Raw genomic sequence first — 10236 nt, 5'->3', positions numbered from 1 at the left:
AAACCAAATCCAGCACTTATCTGTTTTTGAACACCCATGAGCTAAGAATGATTTACATGGTTAAATCACTGAAAAAAAAATTGAAGAGAAGAATGTTTCATGCAACTTGGAAAATATATGAAATTCAAATTATGTCCAAAAATAAATTTTTATTGGAACACTTCCACACCCACTTGTTTACACATTGCCCATGGCTACTTTCACTCTACAAAGATGATATTGAGTAGTTGGGGCACAGACAACGTGGCTTGCAAAGCCTCAAATATTTGATATCTGACCTTTGCAGAAAGCTTTATTGACCCCTGCAGCTATTTTAATTGAAGACCTTTGAGGACTGAGCCTTTGCATATTTTTTTTTAACCGAAGTATTACATGGAGTGCTAACGCTGCTTCTCAGACTTTTCAAATTCAGATGCAGCTTGGCTAGACTACAGATTCTGCATGTCTAACCAGCTCCCAGGTACAGATTTCTAGCTAGGTCTAGAGACTGGGTCCTTTCGATCTCTTCGAGAATCTCTTCGAGATTCCTCTTGAGTCAAAGAGGAAAAAGATACCGCAGCAGAAAACAAAAGTAGCTTCAGAACCTAGCTTAATGCAATTGGTGATCCTCTCTCAAAGGTTTACTGTGTGGCAAAGATAAATGACAGAGATATAAATTTCATTTCACAATTGTCTTAGGTTATGTGCTTTCTTAGCAGAGCAAAGATGAACCATTTTCCAAAGAGCAAAAATGGATTGTAGCTGTTTATTGTTTACTATTAGCTATTGTGAAGTGACTACTAGGGAAAAACTAATACTTGTGCCTGAATTCTGTCAGAGGAAAGGAAAAAAGACAGACTATATAAACACTATTAATTTTTGAAATAACTACTTCTTGCATCTTTAAGAAGAATGGAATATTAATAAAGTATCTAGTTTATGTCCTCTCATTAAACATTAAAAGATGATTAAAAGCTCTCAGAACATACTGTCCCAAATTTTGAAGCTTGATTGTTTCTTGTAAACAGTATGATTAAAAAACAAAGCCAAAAGCTGTATGCTCAATATCAAGCATTGGTAAGGATATGGAGCAACTAGAATTCTCATGCACTGTTGGTGAGTATGTAACTGGTACAATCACTTTGAAAAACAGTGAGTCAGTAACTACCAAAGCTTAATACAAGGTCAGACAATTAGGCTCGCAAACATCCTAGAAAAAGTGCTACGTACTTCATTGCTGAATGTCACCATGGTCACCTTTGAAGTACTCCCCTTGGGAAGCTATGCACCAACGCCAGTGCCTAGTCCACCCTTCAAAGCAATTTTGGAACTCTTTTTCTGGAATGGCCATCAGAGCTGCCATTGTATTACCCTTGATTTCCTGAATGTCATCAAAATGTCTTCCTTTCAATATTTCCTTTATCTTCAGGTAAAGAAAGAAGACAGTGCCGTGTGAGGTGGTGCATTGTCATGATGCAAGAGCCATGAATTGTTGGCGAAAAGTTCAGGTCATCTAACTTTTTGTGGCAGCCTTTTCAGCATTTCCAAACAGTAAACTTGGTTAACTGTTTGTCCATTTGGTACAAATTCATAATGAATAATCCCTCTGATATCAAAAAAAAAAAAAAGTAACGAACAGCGTTACAAGTTTGCGAACTTAATTGTCAGACCTAGTATGTGTGTTCATTATGACTCAATACTTATGACTCAACAGTTATGACTCAATACTTAACAGAAATGCATGCATATCATATATCCAAGCACTGCTACAAGCATTTTTATTGCAGCATTAGTATTTTTTTCAGTTTCAGGTGTACAAAACAATGTAATAGCTAGACATTGACACCTCTCACAAAGTGATACTCCCCCAATCTACTGCCCCCCTGACATCGTATATAGCTCTTACAATTCCACTGACTATATTCCCTCTGTTGTACTCCACCTCCTGTGACTGTTTGTTTGTTTTTTTTGTTTATTTATAATTGACATTCAATATTATTCAGCTTCTGGTTTATCGTGCAGTGGTCAGGCATCTACACAGTCTATGAAGTGTCCTCTCTAATATGCAGCATTGTTCTTAAGAAACTCAAAACTAGAAAAAACCTAAATGTTCATCAACAGTAGAATGGAAAAAATTTGTCATATATTTAATACAATGAAGTGTACACAGCAGTGAGACTGGAAAAAACAGAACTGCACTAAAAATATGGTTAAATCTCACAAACATAATATTGAGTAAACAATCCAGACATAAAAGAGAACAAGCTCTGTAAAGTTTGAGAAAGATAAAAATCTGTCTATGCTGTTACAAGTCAGGTATTTGCTACCTGTATGGGGGAATTAGTGACTGGAAGTGGGTGCAATAGGACTACTGGGTTGGTGATAACGTTCTGTTTTTGGACTTGTCTGAGAAGCCCTTGCTACTCAGAAAAAATGTAATCAATCTAATCATTTTAAGGAATTTATCTACACAATCATAGCACCGTCATGTAGACCGCTCCTGATACAGGATGTGAGGGGCACATGTAAGGACTCTCCATCCAAAACCCATATGCCACCTTATGAACTGAGGAAAGCTTGGATCAAAAGGGCCTTCTTTTTAAATAGTGAGCCTGGAAGGAGGAATGGTATTCCTGTTACAGTTTTAAGATTAGTTTAGAGGGGATCTCAGTTATTCCTCTATGCTGGGTTTTTTCATCAAAAAGTCAGCATGGCCTTTCTTTGGGTGACTCCAGTTTACACAGGAGTTTAGAAAGGACAGGTCAGGAAAAATTGAGACCATCTCCAATGTAACTCTTTGTACCCACTAGTGTTTCTACAAAGAAATATAAATCACAAGCAATGCTTATCTTGAATGTGAAGGCATGGTTAATGAGACATCATTGGGAACAACCTGTAATTCCAACAGTATTTATGAGATTGCATCCTAATGTCACAATCATCAAGAAAGCTGGAATTGGCTCCATCCTGTTTACAGCTGTAACCTCAGCATCTAGCAAAGTCTCAGACACATAGAAACTGGCTGAGTGAAGTGATATTTCATCAATTGAAAAATTATGTTTTTGAAAACTAATGATTTAGGAAAATGCTCACAAAATAAAACTGAGTGAAACCAATCAGGGTACATATAGAATAAATAGATAAATAAATTTTATGATACCACTGTTACAAAACGCACAAAAGAATATATGCAAATATCAAAGGAAGAAAAAGAAAACAGGAAAAATGATTAAAATATATCATGGAAATTACTGGTATCTGTTACTTGTTTTCACTTATTCAGATTTACCAAATTTTTAATAATTAAAACATACTACTTTTAAAAATAGCTTTTAAAAGATGAAAGTGCATAAGTTTGAAGGAATCAGAAACACTAACCAGAGAAAAGAATAGAAGGTGAAACAACACTTCAACGGTCTGACACATGCACCAACTTCAAGCTGATCTTTGAGCAAAAATGAGCATTGACACACGCTCACCTTTATCTCCCTTATTAGGGCCAATAGCCTGAGGCCAGGCTTCCATCTGGGCATCCCTTTCTCTTCCATTCTAGGAAAGCTAGCGGGTCACAGCTAGCATTTTCCTCCTCCCCCATTGGATGCAATGGTATTGAGCTCTGGTAGATTGCCGGTACACTGTTTTACCTGTTCGCTCACAAGTCTATAGATATACTTCCCTTGTCTCTTCACTTTAGATTTCTGAAGCTCAATCTACATGAGGAAAAGTGGACAAGCCTCAGAACACCTCTAGTTTGGGGCCTTTCCTGAATGCACATAGTCTGCCTCCTTCTCATGTCCCAGGACAACAGGCTTTTGCTCCTATTTTCTCTACCATAAGTTTCCATCTCTTCTACAGCCATTTGCTGAGCACCAGCACTCCTGGGGCCCCATGTCCCAGCCAGATCCTAACCAACTTTCACGGTCTCTACCAAGTGACTGATACACGGTCTACAAATGCTGTAATTATTCCGTATTAAACAAATACTCCTTCCCCCCAATATCAGAGATTAAAGGAGGATTAAGAGATACTTGCCCTCAGAATGGATATGTTTATTAGGGAAAATAGCCACACAGGGTTTAGGGAAGGCCTTGGAGAAGCAGGAGAGATGAGAGGTTACCAAAGATAATATTTACAGTTTTAAAGTCTGAAGGGCCCTGGAGCCAGAGAAGTCAAAGATTGTTTAGACCTTAGAAGAAGCCTCTGAGGTCACTGACACTCTTGCTTCACTCAAAAGGGTGTGATGGATTTCCTCACAAATATGTAGCCAGCAATCATGAAAGCATCTATACATTTCCTATGTCCTTGTATCTTCCATGACAACTGTGTTCCAAGATTTTTGGATTTTAACAGACAGGTTCGAGTATAAGAAAAATGCACTGGTTGCTGGGTACATTACATAGTTGTCAACTTATCATTCACTGAGTAATTTTATTTTAAAAAAGGAAAAAGAAAAAATATATATACCATCTATTGTGACTATCATTTTATAAAAGACATAACCTCAGAGAAAAATATATTCATTTAAATTGTAGAAATGTGGACTGGCATTGGGGACCCATTGGCCCTCTGTATCCTGCCCCAGTTTATCAGATAATTTCTATGCGTATGGATTCTACCTGAATGTTATACCTGGGAATATTGGTTCTACCTCCATAGGCACATCTTAATATCCAGCAGGAAACTATATTGACTGTCCATGTCTGTTTGCAGTCAATGTCCTAGTTTGGCTTCCCCATAAGCAGATCCTGAGCCGAGGATTTGAATATAAACCCAGGAATCACTGGGAGGTGAGTGGAGAGATAAGACAGGGAAGGGAAAGAAGCAACGACAGGGGCGGCAGGATGGTTCAGTTGGTTAGAGCGCGAGCTCTGAACAACAGGGTTGCCAGTTCAATTCCCACATGGGCCAGTGAGCTGCGCCCTCCACAACTAGATTGAAGGACAACCAGCTGCCACTGAGTTTCCAGAGGGACGGCCGGATAGCTCAGTCGGTTAGAGCACGAACTCTCAACAACAAGGTTGGTGGTTCAATTCCCACATGGGATGGTGGGCTGTGCCCCCTGCAACTAAAGATTGAAAATGGTGACTGGACTTGGAGCTGAGCTGCGCCCTCCACAACTAGATTGAAGGACAACGACTTGGAGCTGATGGGCCCTGGAGAAACATACTGTTCCCCAATATCCCCCAGTAAAAAAATTAAAAGAAGGAAGCTATTTCTATAGAAGGAGGAGGAGGAAGAGGAGGAGGAGAAGAAGAAGAAGAAGCAACTACAACATGCACTGTGGACAACAAGGCTCAAGAAGAAACTGCTGGGGACTAGGCAACATCTTGGACATGTATCAATCAATTCCCTGTCTATCATTAGTGGAGGACCACCTCTGCGAGCATTAACTCCCTTATGATTGGTCTCCTCCTATCACTGGTCGAGCCTGCTCCTGTAACCAGAGGAAGCCCTCAATTCACAAGAGAATTCGTAGGCTTCAAAATAAGAGCATTTCCTGTATTCCCTGAAGTTTCCAAAAGGCATTCTGGACACCTTGTGATCTCTCTTTTAGTAAAGGGCTTGACACATCCAGAAGAAAACAAAAGTAAGAACTAAGGCAACCTCTAGAGCACAGAAGGTGTTGGGACTGACTTACGTCATCAGCTTTTGTTCCTCCCCCGCCACCCCAGGCAGTCAGATAATGGAAAAAAACATTTACTACATGAGGGATTTAGGAAGTGTCAGAAAGAGTTTAAAAAAAAAAACAACTTACATTTATTTTACCTTCCTAATTTAAAGCTAAAATTAGTCACCACTGAATAAATCACAAAGACTACTGGAACCTCTTTGCAGAATCTTACCAAGATATGATGTATAAGGCTTTGTTATTTGTGCTTTAACTTCGGGTTCATATTTGTTTGTAACATAGTTTCACCCATGCTGTCTCTTCATACAGCCATCTATAGCTGTACGGATAGCCATATAAAGACATAAGGAACAAGAGGGTCAAGATTTGTGGGGCTGGATCCTGGGAGATTTAGTTATTCCCTCACCCCAAAGATATTTGCTGAACCTCTGTGATGTTCAGCAAATATCTTTGGGGTGAGGGCACAGAGTACAGGCTCAAGATTCAAAGATGAGAAGGATGTTGTCCTGTTCTCAAGGAGCTCACAATGTAATAGTCAGCAAATCCAGATGCAACATGGAAATGAGGAATTAGAGTACCCATTTGTTGCCAAATCAAAGCAAGAGATTGGGAACCAGAAACCCAACTCAGGAATAGGAAAAGGCTGATAAGTTTCAGTGTTCAAGGAAAGAGCTTGGGTAAAGTTGGATAACAGAAAAATCAATGCAAGTGCAGAAGTGAGCCTAAAACTTGGCCAAGAATTAGGCCCCTGTCTTCTCCAGTCCTCATGAATGTTTTTTTCCTGGAAACTACTACCCCCACCAGTTCCAAACAGACTCCAACTGTGGCAGGAATATCAGTCCCACCATTTGGACCTGAAAGAAGTCCTTTTGTAGACTCCACAACAGGGATGCATGAGGGGAGTCCTGGGTACCCAATATCTTGCACTAACTCTTGCTATGTTTGTTCATCTTGTAGATTTGAGTTTTTACCTTAGTACCATATTGGTATTGAGCACTTCTCTAAACTGTTGCCCACTTGACCAGAATCCTACTTCTTCTCCAAACATCTAAGTACATTGTTCTTCCCTAGATCGACCAGTCATCTTGCCACATGTCTCCTTGTACATCCCCCTTGTGCATCTTGCAAGGTTCCTGGATCCTATCCTGATTAACCATCTTGTCCCACACTTGAATGACTCTGAGTACCAAAAACTGTCTGTGTACCCTGCTCCTGGACCCCATCTAACAGACTGGACATACTGGGGTATCAGCATTGGGAAGAATAAGAATGATAGCAACTGACATTTATTTATACCCATTATGTTCCAGGTACTGGATTATATACAATCTCATGTAATCCTCACCCTGTGAGTAAAGTTCTCTAATTATCTCCATTTTAAAGAAGAGGAAATAAGGCTTAAAGGACTTAAGGTGACAGCTCATAAGAAGAGCAACTAAGTTTGGGATCTAGTTCTGTTCTCTATCATGCTTCAAGCTCCTAACCCCTACTACTACACTGAGCCCTTTTTAGGGACTGTGGGTAAGCATGGTGTTAACTCCCTTGGACATATGCCCTTTAGTTCTCCAGGCCCACAAGGCCACTGCTTTCTCTTTCCTTCCATAAGTCCATGTACTACTACCAAAGCCCCAAGAAGTCTCTCAGCAAAACTCAAATGATGTATGACACTGGGTTTAATTTCCAGGTTATTTCTTTGCAACGAGGAAGTGCTCTGAGAATATTAAAATATGAGGGCCTACTAGCACATGAGAAATGAATACAGTTGACTATAGAAAGTGTAAAGCAGGTAGCTGCTGCAGATGTGTCTCTATAAAGAGATAAATCTCCAGCAGGAAAAACAAGAATGTTCTCATGAATTTGAATGCAGAGCTGTCACTCACATATTTGAAGTGATAATAACCAGAGGTGCTGACTTTTTCATTTGCTGATAGTTCTTCTAATATTAGTAATTTTAACCAGACATTCAATATTGACACTGGACATGTTTTGAATTTATGCCATAATATATGCATGAGCAGCATAATCCATTGGCAAGACCAAGTGCAAAGCTCACAATTTATAATACGTTGGAATCATTTCTACCACTTCCTCCCTAGTCACCTTCTTGTTGAAGTTACACAGATTAGATGGAATTTATAAAGTTTTGGCAGTTGCTGGCAGACAAATGCCATATTATCATTTTAAAATTTTAGCGGATGATCCCCAGCACTATAAATCCAAGACACAGCTCTCTGGACCAGCTGGCTGCATGGTGGGATTTGCTGCAACCAGGGTGTCCCAACACTATACAATATCCTCCATCCCAATTGCCCCATCTCAGTTTCCCATTCCTGGTTTCATCAACAAATCATATTGGCACCATTGTGTATTTAAAAGAATGATGTACAAACAGAAACTCCGTCTAAAGGTTGAGGGAAGAGCTTAGGTACTTCACAGGACCATGATAGAATTTATTCAAGTCTTCTCTGCCATTGATCTTTTGTCTTATTCTTAAAGTGTAACCATTTTTTTTCTATTCAAAAAACAGCATGCATTAACTAAAATCCTCATACTGATACTTCTTCGGTGGGTACTAGATTTATCAGGATGATCACTTCATAAGTTATGTAAATGTCTAACCACTATGTGGTACACCTGAAACTAATATAATATTGTATGTCAACTGTAATTGAAACATAAAACAATTATTTAAAAAAACCTTTAAATACAACCAACTCTCAAAAGATAATTCATGCAATTTTTCAGTTCAGGTGATGATAGTCTAGGTATGATCATATTTTGCTAAAACTTCCTTATTCCATATGTCTTCCAGTCCTCTGTAGTACCTCTAAGAACATGAGAGCAACTCATTCTTGCCAGGACACCAGGGGAAAACAGCAACACACAAAGTAAATCATTATTATACTTGGTGCTAAGGAGAGTAGTAGGAAATGAAACAAGCATCTGAACATGAGAGCAAGAAGACTTTGCTTTGTGATGTACACATATCTTCTGCACCACCCCACCTGCTGCATACATACACAATCTAAAAACACCTGTCTGAGCAGACTTTAGGGCATAATCTTACTTCCCTACAGGGGAGCACAAAGAACAAAGTGATTTTTTCTGTGCTTACCTAGCTGCACAACAGTTAGAGACATTATAGGGCAACTGTCAACCCTATTTCTACAGATGCTCTATGTATAATTTAATAATACAAATAGATCTTTTTACTGTTATTTCCTTTTCACTACTAATTGTCCTTAAACCAAACAAGTCAAAAATATTAAAAGTAGACACATCCCTTTTCCATTCTTATTTTTTATTAGTTTCAGGAGTACAAAGCAACATCCCTCACAAATTGATAACAAATTGTGAGGGATTTACATCCCTCACAAAATGAGAACCCTCCTCCCCGAAGCTACAACCCCTGTGACATTGTGTATAGCTGTGACAATACCATGGATTATCTTCCCTATGCTATACGCCCCCTCATGTGAAAACATATATATATATATGAAATTAGAGTTGACATTCAGCATTATTCTACTTCAGCTTCAGGTGTACAGCGCGTTGCTCAGGCATCTACCACTGTTCCACTCTTGAAATTTTAAACAGCAATAGTGAATACAATATACAGCATTCAAATTTTTAAACACTTTTTAAATATGACTTTCCTATCTTTTCCCCTCACCACATTGACACATGACACATGACATACGTAAACACACACACACACACACACACATATATATTCGCCCATTCCCATACCTTGAACACACACACACACAAGCTCGCAGTTGCTCATACACGCATACCTACCCTCTTCCCTGCCCCGTACTCACATCCTTGGAAGGAAGGATAGGACGTATCAGAGAAGCATTACTTTATCTGACAGGGCCTGGTCTAAAATTTGGGTTCCCAGGAATATCACAAAAAAATGTGATATAATATCAAGCTGTTGCAACATTATCGACTATATAGGGCCAGGTGGATACTAGACTAATTGGGGGATCACTGCGTAAATTATGGAAATGTCTAGCCACTATGCTTTACACCTGAAATTAATATAAAATATACTGAATGTCAACGGTAACTGCAAAACAATGATTAAGAAAATTTAAGGAAAGAAAATGTGATACAATAGCAAGTTAAGGAATATTTAGGACTAAGAAAATGTTACTGTAAAAATTAGAAAGATATGTACACATGTTTTAGTTTGGTCTCCCCCAGAAGCAGAATCTGCAATAAGGATTTGAGGGCAGGTAGTTTATTTGGGAGGGAAGGAGAAATGAATCGGGGGCGGGGGGAGAGGGCCGGGAAGAAGCTGGCCAATAAACAGTACTATGAACCAGCAGGTCAACCCTGTAAGAAATTGGAGCTTGAGGCCTCCGGGAAAATCTGGGAGCCAGTACAGAATGGGCAATTGAGAATTATCAGCCCCAGCCCAGGAGTGAAAGAGGTGGGCTATAGCTGAGGACTAGAGTTGGGGAGCGAATAATTTCATGACACTCTTTATGACCTGCTCCACGTGGGCAAATAAGACTTTGGAGACCAGAGAGAACCCTCAGACCAATAAATGTGGTTGCTGACAAGTTACACGAAATGGTGAGGGACACAGGTGACATCCATTACAACACAAACCAAAC

The sequence above is a fragment of the Rhinolophus ferrumequinum genome, chromosome X (assembly GCF_004115265.2).
Source record: "Rhinolophus ferrumequinum isolate MPI-CBG mRhiFer1 chromosome X, mRhiFer1_v1.p, whole genome shotgun sequence".
NCBI classification, from domain to species: Eukaryota; Metazoa; Chordata; class Mammalia; order Chiroptera; family Rhinolophidae; genus Rhinolophus; species Rhinolophus ferrumequinum.
Note: the sequence above shows the minus strand (reverse complement) of the source record.